The 20083-nt window shown below is 34.5% G+C and overlaps 1 protein-coding gene across 4 annotated transcripts in view; it reads left to right on the forward strand.

Annotated features, from left to right (window-relative positions):
* Rgs7bp (regulator of G protein signaling 7 binding protein) overlaps positions 1-20083 on the forward strand; it is a 112253-nt gene that overhangs the window by 33083 nt on the left and 59087 nt on the right. Inside the window, exon 2 of one of the 4 annotated variants that reach the window (XM_046456187.2) lies at positions 7072-7154. The exons of the other annotated variants lie outside the window; for them this stretch is intronic. The gene's annotated coding sequence lies outside the window, so the exon portion shown is untranslated. The remainder of the gene's footprint in view (positions 1-7071; positions 7155-20083) is intronic. 4 annotated transcript variants of the gene reach the window in all.

Consider the following 20083-nt stretch of genomic DNA (forward strand, 5'->3'; position numbering starts at 1 on the left):
GGATAGGCAGAACTAACATCATCAAAATGGCGATATTACCAAAAGTTCTCTATAGGTTTAATGCAATGCCAATCAAAATCCCAACGGCATTTCTTGTAGAAATAGAGAAAGCAATCATGAAATTCATATGGAAAAACAAAAGACCCAGAATAGCAAAAACAATGCTAAGCAAGAAGTATGAATCAGGCGGTATAGCGATACCAGACTTCAAACTATACTACAGAGCAATAGTAACAAAAACAGCATGGTACTGGTACCAAAACAGGCGGGTGGACCAATGGTACAGAATAGAGGACACAGAAACCAATCCACAAAACTACAACTACCTTATATTTGATAAAGGGGCTAAAAGCATGCAATGGAGGAAGGATAGCATCTTCAACAAATGGTGCTGGGAAAACTGGAAATCCATATGCAACAAAATGAAACTGAATCCCTTTCTCTCGCCATGCACAAAAGTGAATTCAAAATGGATCAAGGAGCTTGATATCAAATCAGAGACACGCTGTCTGATAGAAGAAAAAGTTGGCTACGATCTACAGTCGGTGGGGTCGGGCTCCAAATTCCTCAATAGGACACCCATAGCACAAAAGTTAATAACTAGAATCAACAAATGGGACTTACTCAAACTAAAAAGTTTTTTCTCAGCAAAAGATACAATAAGAGAGGTAAATAGAGAGCCTACATCCTGGGAACAAATCTTTACTCCTCAAACTTCAGATAGAGCCCTAATATCCAGAGTATACAAAGAACTCAAAAAATTAGACAATAAGAGAACAAACAACCCAATCAACAAATGGGCCAAGGACCTGAACAGACACTTCTCAGAGGAGGACATACAATCAATCAACAAGTACATGAAAAAATGCTCACCATCTCTAGCAGTCAGAGAAATGCAAATTAAAACCACCCTAAGATACCATCTCACTCCAGTTAGATTGGCAGCCATTATGAAGTCAAACAACAACAAGTGCTGGCGAGGATGTGGGGAAAAGGGTACACTTGTACATTGCTGGTGGGACTGCAAATTGGTGCAGCCAATTTGGAAAGCAGTATGGAGATTTCTTGGAAAGCTGGGAATGGAGCCACCATTTGACCCAGCTATTCCCCTTCTCGGTCTATTCCCTAAAGACCTAAAAAGAGCATGCTACAGGGACACTGCTACATCGATGTTCATAGCAGCACAATTCACAATAGCTAGACTGTGGAACCAACCTAGATGCCCTTCAATGGATGAATGGATAAAAAAAATGTGGCATTTATACACAATGGAGTATTACTCTGCATTAAAAAATGACAAAATCATAGAATTTACAGGGAAATGGATGGCATTAGAGCAGATTATGCTAAGTGAAGCTAGCCAATCCCTAAAAAACAAATGCCAAATGTCTTCTTTGATATAAGGAGAGTAACTAAGAACAGAGTAGGGTCGAAGAGCATGAGAAGAAGATTAACATTAAACAGGGATGAGAGGTGGGAGGGAAAGGGAGAGAGAAGGGAAAATGCATGGAAATGGAAGGAGACCCTCAGGGTTATACAAAAGTACATACAAGAGGAAGTGAGGGGAAAGGGAAAAATAATATAAGGGGGACAAAGGAATCTCAGTAGAGGGAGCAGAGAGAGAAGAGGGGAGGGGAGGGGAGGGGAGGGGACGGGAGGGGGGATAGTAGAGGATAGGAAAGGCAGCAGAATACAACAGACACTAGTATGGCAATATGTAAATCAATGGATGTGTAACTGATGTGATTCTGCAATCTGTATATGGGGTAAAAATGGGAGCTCATAACCCACTTGAATCAAATTGTGAAATATGATATATCAAGAACTATGTAATGTTTTGAACAGCCAACAATAAAAAATTTAAAAAAAAAAACAAAACAAAAAAAAAAAAAAAAAAAAGGGAAAGGGAGAGAGAAGGTAAATTGCACGGTAATGGAAGGAGACCCTCAGGGTTATACAGTGGAGGGGGTAGAGAGAGAGGAGGGGAGGGGAGGGGAGAGGTGGGGAGGGGGGAGGGTGGATGATGGGAAAGGCAGCGGAGCACAACAGACACTAGTATGGCAATTTGTAAATCAATGGATGTGTAACTGATGTGAATCTGCAATCTGTGTATGGGGTGAAGGTGGGAGTTCATAACCCACTAGAATCAAAGTGTGGAATATGATATGTCAAGAAATTTGTAATGTTTTGAACAACCCACAATAAAAAATTAAAAAAAAATAAATAAATAAATAAAAAAAAAAAAAAAAAAACTAAAAAAGAGCTGGAAGTGTGGTAAGGTGGAAAGAGGGCTAGAGTTCAATCCCCAGTACCAAAAGAAAAATAAGAATAAGAATTATACCTTGTATATATTCTTGTCTTAAAAGGAAATTCTCATCCAAATGTCTTGGATTTGCCATAAGCTAGAAGTCAAAACAGGATTGTAGAGGCAGCCTAAATTTTAAAATTACTACTAATTAATCACTACTTTTAAATAGTGCATTTCCACATTTAAAGTTATAAAAATGTCCTCCACTTAGCAACATAAGCAAATTTGCATCATTTTAAAATGTTATCTAAAAACTGCTGGTGAATAATAAAAAAAATCTTAATTTCTTAAAATTAAAAAAAAAGGATAATTATGCTCCTTTTGAGTTTATAGTCACAAATGTACACAATTTTTTTAAAAAATCCAAATATGTTTTATAATAGCAGTAGTAGTTGTTTTGTTGTAGAATGAAAATCTTGATCCAATTTGCATGTAGTGCTACAATTCAACTTTGTGTGAATTTTGTACATTTTACTTTTCAAAACAGAATATATCTAAAGCATACATGCAATCAATTCCAATGAATAACTATATTTCAGGTACTATAGGTGTTCATTTCTAATCATTAACACATATTGATTGTACGTGTATCAATTGCACAATGAAATTGATGGGTTTCACTGTGACATTTCCATACATGTATATATCATGCTCGGATCATGCCTACTTTCCCTCCTACCCTCTTTTGTCCTTTCTTTTTTCTCCTTCCCCCCAATCCACTTCCGCTTTCCTGATGCTCACTCTTCTACTTTAGGTTATCTTTTTTTTGTTTTCCATGTATAAGAGAAAACATGGGATACTTGTCTTTCTGTGTCTGGCTTATTTCACTCAGCATGATATTCTCTGGTTTCACCTATTTTCATGCAAATGCTATTATTTCATCCTTTTTTATAGCTGAGCAATACTCAATTGTGTATATATGGACCATATTTTCTCTATACATTCATCTGTCGATGGGCATCTAGTCTGATTCCATAGCTTGGCTATTGTGAATAGCGCCTCCGTAAAATGTCTACACTGTACCTCTTGTGTATACTGACCTTGTTTTCTTCAAATAAATCCCCACAAGTTGTATAGCTGGATCATCTGGTTGTTCTATTTTAGTTTTTGGAGAAAACTCCATATTGCTCTCCATAGTAGCTATATAATTTACTTTTTTATTGACCATGTATAAGAATTTTTTTTTCTCTACATCTTACTAGATTTTGTTTGTTTGTTTGTTTGGTTGGTTGGTTGGTTGTTTTTTTATGGTACTGAGGATAGAAAGAGGACCTCACATGTGGCAAGCACTCTCCTACATAGCTATCTCCTGAGACCTTTTTTATCCAATCGATCTATAGTGTAATTTATTTCTGATGTTTCTTTGTTGATTTGTTTGATCTGGATAGTCTATATAATTGTAACAGTTGGGTATGAAAGTCACCCACTATTATTGTATTGAGCCTATTTCTATCCAGCAGTGCTTGTATTATACAATTACATGCTCCAAATTTAGCTTAATATGTATTTGTAATCCTTATATCTTGATAAATTATTCCCTTTATTAATATATAGTAACATTCTTTGTCTCTTCTGATTTGGGCTTACAGTCTGTTTTTTTTTTTTTTTCCAGATATGAGTGGAGCTGATCCTGATTGCTTTCAGATTCCATTTGTTTGAATATCATTTCCCATACTTTGACTTTCAGTCTATGTATGTCTTTACCAGTAAGATGAGTTTCTTGCAGGCAGTATATTATTGGGCATTATTTTCTAATCCAATCATCCAGTCTAAATTTTTTAAATTCGAGAACTAAGACCATTTAAATTTAGGGGTATTGTTGAAATGTATGTACTTGACCTATCATTTTGTTGTTGTTGTTTTCTGGTTGTTTTGAATATACTATGTTTGTTTCTTTTTATCTATTCATCTTAGAGATTTGATGGTTTTCTGTATTAATGTTTCTTTCCTACTTCTCTTTGCTTATCTATTCTAGTAGATAAGATTCATTCTTTCCCATACTCTCACAATTTTGTTTATCTTTCTTCCTCTTTTGGGTCTAAGACTCTCTTCAAGTATCTACTATAATGCTGGCTTAATGGTCATAAATTAATTTAGTTTATGCTTAGCAAGGAAAATCTTTATTTCTTCTTCAATTCTGAAGGACAACTTTGCTGGGCATAGTAATCTAGGTTGGCAGCTATTTTCATCCAGGATTTGGAATACATCATTCCCTCCTGTCCTGGCCTTTGGAGTTACTTCTGAGAAATCTTTTGTTATTTTGATGGGTTTGACTTTAAATGTGACATGGTGCTTCTCTGTTCAAGCTTTTAATATTCTTTCTTTTTCTGTACTTTTGACAGTTTAACTATAATGTGTCATGGAGAGGTTCTTTCCCAGTTATATCTATTTGGGGTTCTAAATGTCTCCAGTACCTAAATATTCATGTCTTTCCAAAGATTTGGGAAATCTTCTGCTATTATTTCACTGAACATATTTTCTATGCCTTCTGCCTGCAGCTCTTCTCTCTTGAATATTTCAATTATGCTTTAATTTTGCCTCTTAGAGGTATCCCAGAGACTGTATACATTGTTTATTCTTCTTTTTCATTACTATCTGAATGTAATAATTCCTTAACCTTTTCTTCAAGCTCTGATTCTTTTTTTTAAGAGAAAGAGAGAGAGAGAGAGAGAGAGAGAATTTTTTTTACTATTTATTTTTTAGTTTTCTGTGGACACAACATCTTTATTTTATTTTTATGTGATGCTGAGGATCGAACCCAGCGCCCCGCGCATGCCAGGCGAGCGCGTTACTGCTTGAGCCACATCCCCAGCCCAAGCTCTGATTCTTTATTCCATTTTATCTCATCTACTGGTAAGGCTGTCAAATGAATTTTGAATTTTGCTTATTGAACTTTTTATTTCCAAGATTTTAGTTTGACTCTGTTTTTAAAATTTCATCCTATTTTGAATTGCTTGTTCTTATCTTGTATTGTCTTTCCTAATTCATTACTGTTTATTTATATTCTTTTGGAATTCACTGAGCATTTTAAAAATTATTCTTTTGAATTCTTTGTCTAGAATTTTATCTACTTTAATAACTTTGGGATCAGTTAGTTACTAGAGAGTTATGAACTTTAGGTAGTGTCATATTTCCTTGTTTTCTTTTTCATATTTTTGTGTTTCTCCCTTGAAATTTGTGCATCTGTTGAGATGGCTATCTCTTCTACTTTATGTGAGAGCATTCTTAGTAAAAGGTCTTCCCATTATGTGGTGTCCTGGGGGTATCACTTTTTTGTGTAGTATTGAGTTCAATTTCAAGTATAATTCATAGTGTATTTTCCCTGTGTTTTCTTTGGCTGTGATTAGAGGATTTTAACACACTGTCAGAGCCTGAGGAACACACTTTCTCTGTAGGTCTCACCAGAGTGGGATTGCTCTGGTAGTTCAGGCAGATGTGATACAGTCAGCAGAATATAAGGGCACAGAAGTAATATCTGTGGTTACTTCTCTAGTCTTGTCAGCAGTGTGAGATCTGATATGGTATGGAGTGATCTATGATGAAGTCCCTTATAAATGCCATGTCTACAACTCTGTGTGATTCTCTCTGCTATTGGTATAGAAGTTAATGTACAGAAGTAGGACTTCAGTCCTCCCAGTCCTAGACTACTTTGGGCTGAGGGTGTTTTATTTGCCTTATTATTTATGTTCAAGTATTTGCCAAGGTTTGAACAGTATAGGGCATGGCTAGAGTAAGTAACAATTCCTCTGAACTGGTCTGGGAGTGTAGCTGAGAAGAAAAGCACTCATTCAATTTGCTCAAAGTATAAGACTTGATTCCTAGTACCACAAAGAAAAAAGAAAAAATATATAAGATAAGGAAATAAAGTAAAAATAACCACCACAACACCAACAACAACATGAAAAGATCGGGAAACTATAATATAGAATAAACTGAGAAGTTAAGAAATAGTAAAAAAAAAACGTTTATTTAAAAACTTTTTTTAAAAGAAGAAAGAAGAAAAATGGGGAAAGGAGCAGAAAGTTTTTAAATTTTAAAAGAGAAAAGAAAAACTTGGAAATAGGAGAAAGGTAAAAAATAAAAAATAGAGTGAAAAAGTAAAATAAAATGTTAAATATTAAAAGAAGAAGAAAAGGAGTAAAGGAACTATAGATATACAAATGATAAATAGTAATAACAAAAAATGTATTAATAAATAATAAAATTCTCCTCTTTGCCAAGGTGCTTGATTGTATAGGCAAGAGTGGAGGATCACAACCTAAGCAAATCCATTATTCCATGTCTTCTCAGACTGTGCCTCTGGGAGATATCAAAGGCTGTTTTTTTTTTTTTTTTTTAACCCCTTCTTCTTTCCTTTGCCATGCTGGCCAAGTAACCAGTAGAATGGTTTGTGGCCAGAGACAGCTGGAATACCTCTCAGCTATTCTGCCACTAAGATTAGGTAGGGAAGACTCAGAAATCCTTAGGAAAAGATTTATTATCGAATTATCTGAGTTGCACACTCTGAGAGGGGGGAAAGCACTAATGTTACAGTGTGTCATCAAAGTACCATTGTGAGTGGAATTCCTCTAGCACAGGGTCCTTCTGAAGCCCTGTGCACTTCAATAGCAAGGCCAACATTGGTTTCTGCAGCATGTCAAAGACTCTGGTGACTTTTGAATTACCACTCTGAGTATAGCAAGGGATTTTAGAGTCACATCTATGTTGAGAGATGGGTGGCATGGCCCTGAATAATTCATAGCCTACAACTCTCGTGTTTTCAGACTTAGCTCCCTGGAAAAATCACAGTAATTGCCTGGTCCCTGGGACTCCTACAGTTGGCTTCCTGAATCTTCACCACTAGTTGGTATGTACGGTTATCAAGAGTATGTTATGTTGGGTTCCAAATCTGTTTATGATACACTTTTGATAAAGCAATTCAATTAAATAGGAAGGCAAAAAGAGATGTTAGTACCAAAACTGACTTGATGAGCTAGTAAAAAAAATTGATATCAAATTGGTGTGGACAAAATAATTATAAAATGTTATGGAAAATAATCACAAAATTCTAGAAGTATTGTGCATTTGCTTGCGCATATGTTGTGCATATGCACATGTGTTTCTAAATTCTTGCTATACTTAAAAAAAATTAAAACTAGAAATTGGAGATAATGTAATATGAGTATGGTTTTTGCCAGATAGTGTAGTCTAATCAATGAAACTATATTCAGAAAAAACCTCAGCCTATTACCAGAAGACTGGTAGATTTATGTACAATTACATATACCAGCTTAAAATAACAGTGTAAAATATAAATTATAGAGTACTTGCTAACCACGCAAATGCTAGTCTCAGTGACAATGGGTAAGGGTTTCTATCATACCTAATGGGGATGTCCATTTCGGAACTTTTAAGCTTTACCTTTTTTAGGAGGTTGGCTAAAATCATTTATATTCAAGAGAGATAGCTTATGGATATGAGTTTCCTTAAGTTCTGTTCCTGGATCAAGACCAAGCTCCAGAAAGCTACATTTATGACCATTTTGCTGCAGATCATAGTGGAAATTCCTTCACAGAAATATGAGTTTAGTGTTAATCTCTTGACTTTTATTGAGAATCCATGAGACACAGTCAGATAAAGAATATATCTGTCTGCTCTGTTAAGTTGCTATCTAAACTTTCCATTATGCTATTCAAAGCCTGGTACCTGAAGAACCACATGATAAAATTCTCTAAATGATAAACCATTGCAGGCATCCACACTGGAACACTGGAAGAGTAGGAAAGAAAAAAAGGAAAGAAATTATAACCTTAGAAATGACTAATATATCAACCAATTAAATATAAAGTTAATTTTCCCTCTGCTTTGACTTGTCTTCTTGTGGATTTATGAGTTTAAAAGTTGGTACACCCATTAAATATGTATATATATATATATATATATATATATATATATATATATTCATATATTTATTGCTAATTGTGTGTGTGTGTGTGTGTGTGTGTGATGTTGATCAAACCCAGGGCCTCATGCATGTCAGCCCTATATAGCTAATTTTAATTAATATTATTATCAATGTTTTGAATGCTTCTATAAAACCTATCTTTTCAAGTCAAACAATTGATGTTTCCCAAACTTTTTTTTAAGTTATCATATTTTTTAATCCTTTAGCATTTATTTAACTATAGTAAAATTCACGTTTGCACATTTCTGAGTTTTAATAAATGCATGAAGTTGCATGGCCATGATCAATATCAAGATACAGAAGAATTTATCGCCCCCAAATCTCTCTCATGCTGCCCCTTCACAGTCAATCTTTCCTCCGATCCCTATCCTCTGGAACATGCTGATGTAGACATGGGTAGTTTTGCCTTTGTCAAAATATCAGTTAAGTGGAATCATACTCGCTATAGCCTTTTGAGTCTGACTTCTTTCACTTAGCCAAATGCACTTGAAACCAGTCCATGTTATTCAATATTCATTTCTTCTTATTGTTCTGAAGCATTCCATTGAAGGGATATACCACTATATTTTTATTCATTTACCAAATGAAGGACATTACTTAGAGATCTTGGCTATGGTCATGGGTATCTTCTTCATTCTTCTGTGCAACCAGTGTAATACACAGAACACCGTATCTCATTTTAAAAAAATTATTTTGTGATTCCTTGGATTGTAACATAATTGTACTTATGTTTTTCATTGATATTTTGTGTTTCCACATTTGGCAATTACCTATCATCTTTGCCCCTTTCCTATGGTGGCACTAACTTTTTTCCCAGTGATTTCTAACAGTTAATATACTAAATCCATATATGTAAAATGTTTTGCAAATATGTTTCCCTGGTTTGTTCTTTGTTTATCAGTCCTTTCTGTACTGGTTCTTCCTTTGATTTTTTATTTAACTTAAATAAGTAATTATTTATTTATTGCTTTAAAAATATCTTCCCTAAGTAAAAATCAGAAATAGTTTCATACACTTTCTATTCTAATTTTAAAATGATTTTTTTTCCTTTTTATTCTTTGTTCTAGTATATAATCTAAGGTAAGAATCCACTTATTTCTAGATATTGACCATTTCACAGCACTTTAAAAAATATTGTCTCTCTGGTCTGATATGCTACATTTACTAGTTTCTCTTATCTAGACTTGCTATATTAACCACAGAGTTGAAATTTAAAGTAGACTCATGAGTATTATATGGCTTACCCAATCGGAGACTTTACTAATGATACACAGGGTACTGGTAAAAACCCAGTACCCTGTGTATCCATTAGACATTCCTTTCTGGATGACCCTGAATCTATCTGACACAGTTTCCCAAAACTGTCCCTTTCTTGGGGCTGGGGTTGTGGCTCAGTGGTAGAGTGCCTGCCTAGCATGTATGAGGCACTGAGTTCAATTCCCAGAACTACATAAAATAAATGAATAAGATAAAGGTTCATCAACAACTAAATATATATAAACTTTCCCTTCCTCCTATATTAGATAATGTTTTGGTTTCAGAGTAACAACTGAATACTAAACAATTCATATGAACATGTTGTACTAAAAAAATTCGTTTTGGTTTTGAGGTTCCTAGTTTTATACTTTTTTTAGATAGATAGAAAATGCTTATATAACTTCCTCCCAATCTTCAGCCAGTCGTGTCCCATAAATCCATAAACCACAGGTTTATTTTCAATACAGTCTAGACAGACCAGATCTAAACTGCCCAAAAGCATTATTTTAGATAGGGACTCTCTGGTATCTTTTCATTAGTAAATACCATTAGCATTTTTACAAGGATCTCTGGTTGAGGTCAATCATTTCTCTCTAAGTAGGAGGGAGGGAGTCTCAGAGTGCCCTCAACTCTTTACTTGGCATGTGGACATTGTTTGATTCACCAATAAATATCCATGACTTTCCTTCATACCTGCTTTACATCTCCTCCTGTACTATGAATGGAATGATATGCATTTATCACCATTTTAATGCACCACATTTCAAAACAATAATGAATGAAGAAATAAATACAAAGTTATTAAAACATACAATTTACATTTCTTCTACATACACCATCTTCTTTTAGCTCCTTTTATGAAGTCAGTATTGAAGACTCTTCTGTTCTATTCCAGATGTTTTCTTCCATGTGGAAGTGGCCTTGTTAATGTCATATTTATTGTCTTGGAAACATAACAGGAGGCATATCCTCATTTTATAAGTGATACAGCAATAGTATTTCATATCTAAATGCATATGCTTTCAGTACATGATAGTGTCAGGAAAATATACAACTTTGTGGGGGAGGGGTAACTGGGGATTTAACCCAGGGGCACTTAACATTGCCCCACATCCCCAGTCCTTTTTATTTTCTATTTTGAGACAAGGCCTCACTGCATTGTTGAGGCTGGCTTTGAACTTGTGTTCCTCCTGTCTCAGTCTCCAGAGCTGCTGGGATTACAGACATGTGCCACCATATCCAGCACAACTCTTTAAATAGAGCATGTCTTCAAAATAGATAGTCCTCTTAAAATTGTGAAAAACACTCAAAAGTCTTTAGAACTGTAAATTAAACAAAGGATTCTCCATTCTTCTTATTCTTTGTAAGTAGCATTACTATAAAAGTACCAGGCTACTATTGAGAATCAACATACATCAAAAAAAGGATGAAAATTGTCATCATTTTAGAGTCCTAACTAATGTAATGACAAAAATTATTTCATGAAGTGTTATCCTCTGAACATGAAAAATAGTGGAGGAATCAACGCATGGACATATCTGTACTAGGAAAGTCCTCTGGTAAAACATGACCATATTTTGTGTTCATCAAACTTAACACCTACAGTGGAAGAGAGAGAAAGCAAACAAGTAGTGATAATTCAGTAATTCAATATGCATGTTATCTTCAGAATAAGTTTAGGATATATGGGGATCTTACAGGGATAGTACCTAAAGTAGATTAGGGATATTAGGGAGGATTTCCCAAAAAAAGTAATGTAGATATCTAAGATGAGACTTTAATGACATACGGAGTTGGGGGGGCTGAAATTTAGCTCTGAGCTGAGTTAGATCTGCAGGACTACAAAAAAACAAAAACAAAACCAAAAAACCTTTATGGGAGTTAATGAGAAGAAAGGAGATGAGAAACATGTGGCCACCAGAAGAGAATGTACAAAGGCCCTGAGAGGAAAGGAATCATGCACATCCTAAAACTGAAAGTAGTTTTAATATGAGGCAAAAGTGTGTGAACTCAAGACTAAACTGAGCCATGCTGTACGACACCCTGAGGAGTTGGTTCTTATCCTGAGGGCATAATGGCAATAGAATAAACAAGTGAGCTTTTTATTTTTTTTTCTGTTCTGACTAAAAGACCTGACAAGAACAATTCTAGAGAAGGAAAAGTTTATTTGGGGGCTTGCAGCTTCAAAGGTCACAGTCCATAGACTGCCGGCTCCATTCTTTGGGGCTCAAGTTGAGGCTAAACATCATGGTGGAAGAGTGTGGTGGAGGGAAGAAGCTCACATGATGATCAGAAAGCAGAGAGAGAGACTCCACTTGCCAGGTACAAAATTTATACCCCAAAGGCACACCCCCAATAACCTACTTCCCCTATTTACACCCTACCTGCCTTCATTTACCATTCAATTAATACCATTCAGGGGATTAATTCACTGATGGTTAAGGCTCTCATAACCCCATCATTTCAAATGTTCTTGTCTCACATATGAGCTTTTGGGGACACCCAAAATATCGAAACCATAATAGGAACCATTGAAGACTTCTTAACAAAGGAATAATATAATCAAATTTGCATCTTAGTTTGCTCTGAATATACAGTACTATGGAGATTGAGTGGGAAAGGGACAAAAGTTAAGTGAATGTTGGTATAATTTATGTGGGCAGTGATGTTAACCTGAACTCCAATTATTAGATGAGAATAGAAAGAAGCAGAAAAATTGAGTATACATTCAGAAGGTAGAATCAAAGTGGTTAATTGTATCTGAGGAAAGAAAGAGAAGAATTAATTAAAAATAACTTATAAAATTCTGGCCTAGTCATCAGAGTAAATGCAGTGCCATTCATTCAGGTAGGGTAAACAAGAAGAGAAAATTTAAAGGAGTTTGGGGTACATGTGGGAAATCAAAGTGAGATGCCTAATAGGCTGACAAATAAATGGATTTGGACTTACAAGAATTTATGGAAGTAGCAGGAATGGAAGAGACAGATGCGGGAAAGTGTGTAATGAGAGATGACAGGCACTAGGGCAGAACCCTGAGGACATCAAGAGATAAAGGAACAGCAAAGAGTACTAAGAAGCAGCACCCTCAGAGGTTAAAAGTAAAACGAAGGAAGGCAGCATCATAGAAACAAGAAAGACAGAGACTTTCAATAGGAGAAAGAGGTCAGGAATGACACACGCTCCAGACAGGTGATAAAATAACTGAAAATTGTTCATTAAATTAAATAACAAGGATATTAGGGAGTTTGGACGGGATTGTTTCAGGGGAGGAATGAGGACAGTGGTTGAAACAAGATTTGAGAGGTTAGAAAAAAAGTGATCACAGACATTTTTTAATTAACTTCATAAAGGAAAGGGAAGAGGTAGATACTGAGAAAAGACAAGAGGCCAAGGATTCTTTTAAGATGGGAAAAACTTGAATATACGTACTTCAATTCACATAAGTTAAAACCATCATCAGAGTTTTTTCTCTTGTGAAATAGGATATACATATAGTAAAGAAATTTAATGGACTAATATAAGTGTATAGTTCATTTAATCATTGTGTGTGTATAAGCCTGTGTAACCACCCCCCAGATCAAGATGATCAAGCTTTAAAATACTTCTAGCACTCAGAATGTTCCCTCATGCTTCTTCCCAGTCCACCTCCCCAGAAGAGTTAAATAATCACTCTTCTAATTTCCATCACCATAGATTAGTTTTGAAAGCTCATAAACTCCACATCAGTGAAGTTATTCAGTATATCTATGAGATTCATTCATGTATTGCAGTTTTTTTTAGTTGCTGTACAATATTTCATTATGTGAATTTATCCATTTTCCTATCAAATAACACTTTATTTCCAGATAAAGATATCATGAATAAGGATGCTAGTCTTGTACACATCTTTGGATGGACATAGGGTTTTTAGTTATCCTGGGTAAATGCTTAGGTAAAATACTGGATCATTGGTTGGGTACGTATTTTGCTTGAGTAAATACAGGCAGAATTTTTAAAGAAATAGTATCAGTTGCACTCTTGATAGCAATAAATGAAAATTTTCCTCACTAAAGCTTGGTGTTATCTGTCTTTTTAATTTTATCTTTGTGGTGAGCAGACATTTTGAAAAAAAACTGGGTTTTCTGAGATTATAAACCAGAACTTCTCATTGGTACTTATAAAAATTTCAAAGCTTTTTACCTTAAGCATTTCCCATTATTAGCTATTGCCCTTCAGTAAGCCAAATCTAATATTAAACACATATAAACATAATTCAAGATGTTATATGAGAAAGAAGTAATTTAATTCTCCTTTTAGTTAGGTAAATGATCACATAATGATCAGGAGAATTCTGTCAGAAAGTCCCACCCCTAATTACGAGTATGTAGAAAATATTGCCATCCAATATATTAGAGAGAAATAGATTGGCTTCTATGATGATGGAAATTCTCATTGATACATTTATTCCAATTTACATTCTGTATAAGTAGTGAGTTTAAAGATAATAGCTTGGTTTCCTCTTCTCATTTCACTTTAATGAGCTATATTTAAAACCATCATTCACTATGATCAGAATTATAGACTCTGCTATTTTGATGAATGCTAGTGGATCTTTAGGTGGAAAATAATGAAATAGAATAAACCATGAACATAAAACTTAATGTGATGATTTTATATCTTGACTCACAGTCTTTGATGCAGTTTGCTGCAAAAATAAAACCTGACGAAGAAAATAAATATGATACACTCAGATGTTATGTGTATGGTTTATTGTTGCATTAAACATTTATTCATGTTAATATTATTACCTGTCAACATCATCACTTAAATCATTTATTTAATGTTCACAAGTGTCATTATAAATGTATTTAGAAATCTGTTTGCTCATTTCACCAAAATAATGTAGGTAACAGACTTAATAGTAAAGTCCAAACTAATAAAAGTCCTGGAAAATGATAAAGATACAAATTTATATAATTGAGGAAATTCCATTCTAAATATACACTGAAACCAAAGACCATAAAGAAAATGCTTGACACATTTGCCTATATAATAATTTTAAATTTTTGTATGAAAGTTAAATAACACCACATAGAGACAAAGATTCAGGACTTGAAATATTTTGTTTCTTCTCTTTAAAAGAAGTAAAAAGTAAAGACAATTCAGATTAAAACATATTGAAATGACATAACAACTTTGTGTGAATTTTGATTCCTGTTTTTAAACTTTTTCAAAAATATTTAGAGACCATTGAGAAATTGTGTAGCATATCAATATTACAAATGTTTTCTGTGTTAATTATATTCATTGCACTTATCAATTTCTGTATCTATTTGCCTAGCAATTTAAAACATTAAGAAACATATTTTAAGTGCATCAGAATTAAGTTCATAACTTATCTTTAAAACTTCTACATATTAGTAAAAAAGACAAACACTTCAAGAATAAAGTAAGCAAGAAACACAAAATCTTAATTCAGAAAAGAAAAGAATGAGCAGAAAACTTACAAGGAAACTCACATGCTAGTTATCATCAAACAAATACAACTTCAATAACCAAAGAGTTAAAAAAAAGTTTCAAATTTATATATTCTCAGAAGTGGCTGGTAGAGGATATAAATTAGTTGATGATTTTATGAATGGCTTGAAAAACTTGTTGATGAACTTAATGAATGGCTACTTAGCAACACTGATCAAAAGCCTTATGCATATCCCCACATTTGATTCAGAAATTCCATTTGTAATAATCTATTCTAGGGAAATAATCATGTTTTGTGAAGATTTGTGGATGTTTTCATGTAGTAATGTAAGTATATCAATATGGAAAAGCATTCCCAGTGTAGCATTTCCAAAAAGCAAGTTACAAAAGACTATTTCGGTTGCCATTTATTCTAAAATTGTGGATTTCATATATTATATAAAACATCTGAAAATATAATAAAATTGTTATATTGATTTATGAGTGGCTTTTCTTTCCTCCCTTACATTAGGTTATTTTCCAAAGATTCTATGATGAACATACCATAATAATTTCTTACTAATGAAAAAATGTTGCCCTTAAAAGGCAGTAACCTGGTAGGCAACTTAGCTAGTCTTGAGAAGAGTGTGTTTTCCACTTCCTTTAGCAGAGCAAAAAAGCATTTGTAAGCAACTTGATTGTGGCTCCTGATGTATTTCTGTCTGACTTAAATCCGCATCAGGAAGTATGAAGTGCTTTCCCACGCATTATACCCACAAACCCTATGAAGACATTTGGAATAAGTCTGATCTCTTACTCGTCTATTAAACAAAGTGAAGGTCACAGTGATGAACTCCTTTTCCTTTGTCAGAAGGATGTGGCAATAAATGAGGCTCCTTTTTCCATGGATCCTTGGGAGTTGTTTTCTAAGCAGTTATCTATGAAGTACATCATGCTAAGGAGGACAATCATGATTGCTTTGTTTTTCTCAGGGACTGAATCAAGAAAACAGTATGACTGCACTGTTTCACTGAACACTACCATGAATCAAATCTAAATATTGATTTTTTTGATGTGAATTTTTAAATAGAGTAAGTTTTATTCATTTTATCTACAAAAATGTTTCAGATAGGCAAAGATTATTGTATACCTATTGTTAACATATTCACCTATTATTAACATTTACTCTATATAAATATTTTATATCTATGATGATTTTCTGAACCATTTGAGGGTGATTTCCATATATCATGACCCTTTACTCCCAAATATTTCAGGGCATATTTCCTAAGAGTAGGGACATTATCTTACATAACCACAGTACAGTTACCAACTTCATAAATGCACATTGAAATAATAATCATTGAATATACTGTGCATCTTCCAACTTTGTTAGCTGACCTAATTACATCATTTTTCCCCTTTCCAGTATAGGATCTGCTCTTAGTCAGTTATTGCATTTAGTTGTCATATTCTCTTTAGCTTCCAATAATCTTGGATAGTTCTACAGACTTTTCCCTCTTTTATGACATTGACATTTTAAAAGAATACTTTCTTCCCTTTTGTAGCCAGGCTTGGCTATGCAAACTGTAATCCCAGTGACTCAGGAGACTGAGGCAGGAAATCACAAGTTGGAGGCCAGCCTCAGCAATTTAGCCAGCCCCTGTCTCAAGAAATAAAAGACGACGTAGGTCAGTGGTAAATCACCCCTGAGTTCAATTTCCAGTAACCCCCCAAAATTGCTAAAAATAAAAAATAATATCTTTCCGTTTTTAATAGAATGGCTTAATCTGCTTTGCCTGCCATAGTACAGTCCCTTAGTCTGGGTGCTTCAATTAAATAAATTTATTTTCTCACTGTACTGAAACCTGGAAGTCCAAGATCAGGATGCTACTAGCATCGTTGAATTGTGGAGTGGCCTCCCTTCCTAGGTTGTAGATGGCCAGCTTTTCACTATATTTATATTGTGAAAATAGAACAAACTCTCTGCTGTCTCTTAAAAATATGCTAATCCCATCAGACTAAGCCTCCTTAGCCCCCCATCTCATGACCTCATTTAACCCTCAAGACCCCATCTCTAACTACCATGACATTGCAGGTTAGGGCATCAACATATGAATTAGCGGGGGTGGATACAGAGACTCATAGAACATTCCTCACTTTGTTAAATCATTTTTAAATATATCAGAGGAAGTGGCCTAAATTATAAAAATAGCCTTTCCTAAATCTTTTAAACCAGAATAAAATCATAGCATCAATTTCCCAAATTGAATCTTTACTGAACTGATATTTTATTTCATTGAAACCCCAGCCATTATTACTTAGTCTCTGAAGTTGGCTATTTGTCACTCTTGTTCAGTAATGTGTCCCCTTCTGCCAATGCAATATTGAAACAAATATTACTCTCTATAGAAGCATTCTGTGTCTTAAAGACTTTTATGACAGCCAAACTATCAGGACCATAGAATGTGCTTCAATTTATTTTTAGACATCAAGTATTCAGAAAAGAATATTTCAGATCAGCACTTGACTAATAAGACCAAAGGGATTTTTCCATGCAGCTTCTGATCTTTTTTTAGGTCAGAAAAATACAGTATGGTTTTTTTTCTGCATTTTGTTGAAGTACTGCATCTTTCTTTCCTTTTATTATGTGTTAAGCAGTTATTAATATTTAATTTAGTCCATTAAATATTAGTATTCTATTCTTCATAATTAACCTAAAATTTTTTACTTTTTAAATTTTAAGACAATTTTCAATTGTTCCAAGTATGTATCATCTGGCTTATATATAGTTTCTTTAAAAAAGAACTTGACATCCTCACATTAAGTGTACCAATATACCAAAATCAGAACTTAGTTATCATACCAATTTCATATTTGACACTTTACTAATTAAATTAAAATTTGGATTAAAATCTAGTTATTTGCCTTTATTAGATAGCTTTGAAGAATTAAAGCATCTGTTTATTCTTATCTACAGAATTCATTTTCCAGGTTTGCAAGTTACATTCTAAAGTAAATTCCCTTTTGATGACCATAAAATACTAAAAATGTGTTCTAATGTAAACAGTCTACAAAAGTTTATCCCCTAAATATTTCCCAAAATATTTTAAAATGTACATAGTGGGAAAATTTCTTTTTTCCCCCTCATTTTTAAGAAACCTTACTCCTTTTTTCTTCATCATTTTCTGATTATTTCCTCCAAAGTCAGTGAAATTTTCTAAATAATTTTCAAGATTTATCCGGTTTTTAGACTATGTTACCTACTTCTGAAATTTTCTTCAAGTAGAATGTATCTTATTGTATTTCAAGGGTATTTTTCTTGTCTTTGCACTAATTTCTCAAGCAAGATTATTCTTTGCTTTCACAAAAGTTTTAAAATGTAATTTGCTCTGTGTAGTTAATGTATCTTTGTTTTGAATCACTTCTATACATGAAACAATTTTTTGATCTGATACAGCATAACATGGAATAAGAATTACTTCTTTGTGTCATCCTGACACCTGGATCTGAATTGTAGATTGTGGTGTTCTGAACTTATTTGCTTTTCATGGTTTCTGTTAACTGTTTTGTCAATTTAGAAGCTTGTGATTTGAAGTAACATGGCACAGTTACTTGTAAATGCTCAGACTTCAAAAGTAGAATATTTTTGTGTAATCATCTTACATTGTCCAAAAGAGAACAAATTGTCAGGAGTTACTTATTTCCCCTTTTAATAAAAGTGGAAGAAGCAATGTTAGATTCACACCCACAATCTAGAATACCTAAAGGTCAGCTCTGATCAGTGAACCTCTAATATTATAGTACTCTTGTTTACTAGTCTGTCTTATTTTGTGACTTTTTACAGTTAATCTTTCAGATGATTTAGTTTTACTTGAATCTATAGGCCTTCCTTCCTTTTTTCTTTCCTTCTATTCTTTCTCTCTTTTTTTAAATGGCAACTACCTCTCTTCTGATAGCACAAACATCTAATGTTTAGTATAGCATAAAGAACCTGGGCCTTGGAGTCAGTATTCCAGTCCCAGGCTTAATAGTTCAGTGACCCCTGGGAATTAACCCAATCTGAGTGTCTTCCTCTTTAATAGTATCTGCATCATAAAGCCTGTGTAAAATTGGGTGAGATAACTTGTCTTCTTTTCCAGCAGTATGCCATACCTAACCCTAAAGGCTACAAGTCAGAGGAGTTGCAGAAAATAAACAAACACTCTTGGAAATGTGTGACTGATTCACAACAAAGTTAGAGAAAGCCCCAGGGTCAAAAATGAAAAGGGAATAGGGGCTGGGATTGTGGCTCAGCGGTAGAGCGCTCACCTAGCACTTGCATAGGTCCTGGGTTCAATCCTCAGCACCACATAAAAATAAATAAAATAAAGGTATTGTGTCCAACTACAACTAAAATAAATAAATATTTTAAAAAATGAAAAGGGAACCAAAGTTGGGGTATAAGGCAGCATGAACCCCGAAGGAGTTGCTGGTACATTGAGGGGCTTGCAGTTGGAACATCATTTGGGGACAAGAATTAGAACTGAGAAACTCACCTGAAGTCATCTGCTGGATGGCTGCTCTTTCCTCTCTAGATCCACTCTTTGCCCTTTGCCACAGTCTGGCTGGGCACAAATGCCGCAGTCTGGCTGGGCACACAATCACGAGCCACCACACAGCTTGTAGATTCAAACAGCAACTCTTTATTCCCGAACTCACACCAGCCGTCTACAAACACGTTCTGGGGAAATCCACGTTCTCTTCCCAAATTCACCTCCACTGGGCTTCTATCTCCCAAAATATACTGTCTGAATCCCGTGAGAACTCAAGGGGAACTCAGGCAGCAGGATACGCCCTATTCCCAGCAGGAATAATCTTAAACCTTAAACCTGGAACCTAAACTGGGAACGCCCTAAACACGATTATCTTAAAACCGGGAACACCCTAATCTGCCTTGGTCCTTGAGCAAGGTCACGTACATTCAATGTCACTGCAACATGGGGTACGCTGGCAAGGAAATTGTCATACCTACTTGGCTAATGGCTCCCAGCATCTCCCCCCTTCTGATTAATTAAACAACAAGCAATGTGGCTTAAGGACCGTGCCTGGTAGGTTGTCCAATTCAACATATGGTTCTTACCCGTCATGGGAAAAAC

The sequence above is a fragment of the Marmota monax genome, unplaced genomic scaffold (genome assembly GCF_021218885.2).
Source record: "Marmota monax isolate L192 unplaced genomic scaffold, Marmota_monax_Labrador192_F-V1.1 WCK01_AAM20220418_F8-fsc00130, whole genome shotgun sequence".
Classification (NCBI taxonomy): domain Eukaryota; kingdom Metazoa; phylum Chordata; class Mammalia; order Rodentia; family Sciuridae; genus Marmota; species Marmota monax.